This window comes from Rattus rattus, chromosome 3, assembly GCF_011064425.1.
Source record: "Rattus rattus isolate New Zealand chromosome 3, Rrattus_CSIRO_v1, whole genome shotgun sequence".
NCBI lineage: Eukaryota > Metazoa > Chordata > Mammalia > Rodentia > Muridae > Rattus > Rattus rattus.
In genome coordinates, this window is record NC_046156.1 from 221,175,655 (window position 1) to 221,177,278 (window position 1,624).

A 1,624-nucleotide genomic window follows, 5' to 3' on the forward strand; every position below is an offset into this window, starting at 1 on the left:
AACGTTGTGGATACTTTTTATCATTGACTCTGTTGGTTGTTTTGGGTAGCATGGCCATTTTTGCAATATTAATTCTATTGACCCATGAACATAGAATCTCTTTCTATTTCGTAGTGTCTTTCTCAGTGTCTTTCTTTAAAGATTTGAGATATTCCTTTTATCTCCATGACTAATTTTTTGAGAATATTTTTATTTTTATTGTCTTTTAAACTATACTAATTGTGTGTCTATGATCTCCATCTCAGTATGTTTATTGTTAGCATTTAATTTGTGCTATATTGACTTTCTCAAATTCTTAATTATTACTAGATGTTCTCTGGTGGAAGTTTAGGGGTCTCTTACATATACTATCATATCATCATTTATAACATATTATCTGCAAATAGGAACATGATTGCTTCTTTGATCATTTGTGTTCTTTTAATTTCCTTCTTTTCCCTTAGTGTTCCATATAGTTCTTCTAAAACTGCATTGAGATAAGTCAGCAGCCTGGCCTTATTTCTGATTTTAGTGGAATTACTTCAAATTTTTCTCTATTTAAGATGATTTAGAAACTGGCGGATCCCTGCCCGGAGCAGCTCTCTGCTCCCAAACCCAGTGGGAGAGAGACCTCACTGCCTGGTCAGGTGGGCACTCCTGAGGCTGCAGAGTGGAAGAGACCACCAACACTGCCTGCCCCTGCTCACATCCCTGGCCCAAGAGGAAACTGTATGAGGCCTCTGGGTTCCCGTAGAGGAGGGCCCAGGAGCAGCAGGTCCACTGCATCTGAGATACAGCCAGAACCTGAAGGGACCTACCAGATAAACAGTTCTCTGCACCCAAATCCCATGGGAGGGAGAGCTAAACCTTCAGAGAGGCAGACACGCCTGGGAAACCAGAAGAGACTGCACTCTGCACACATCTCTGACGCCAGAGGAAAACACCAAACTCCATCTGGAAGCCTGGTGCACGGAAGCTCCCGGAAAAGGCAGCACAGAACTTCCTGGTTGCTGCTGCCATGGAGAGCTTGTAGGCAGCACCCCAGGAGCAAACATGAGCCTCGGGACCACAGGTAAGACCAACTTTTCTGCTGCAAGTGACCTGCCTGGTGAACACCAGAAACAGGCCCACAGGAACAGCTGAAGACCTGAAGAGAGGAAAAACTACACGCCCGAAAGCAGAACATTCTGTCCCCATAACTGGCTGAAAGAAAACAGGAAAACAGGTCTACAGCATTCCTGACACACAGGCTTATAGGACAGTCTAGCCACTTGACAGAAATAGCAGAACAAAGTAACACTAGAGATAATCTGATGGCAAGAGGCAAGCAGAGGAACCCAAGCAACAGAAACCAAGACTACATGGCATCATCGGAGCCCAATTCTCCCACCAAAGCAAACACGGAATATCCAAATACACCAGAAAAACAAGATCTAGTTTCAAAATCATATTTGATCATGATGCTGGAGGACTTCAAGAAAGATGTGAGAACTCCCTTAGAGAACAAGTAGAAGCCTACAGAGAGGAATCGCAAAAATGCCTGAAAGAATTCCAGGACAACATAAATAAACAAGTAGAAGCCCATAGAGAGGAGACACAAAAATACCTGAAAAAATTCCAGGAAAACACAATCAAATAGTTGAAG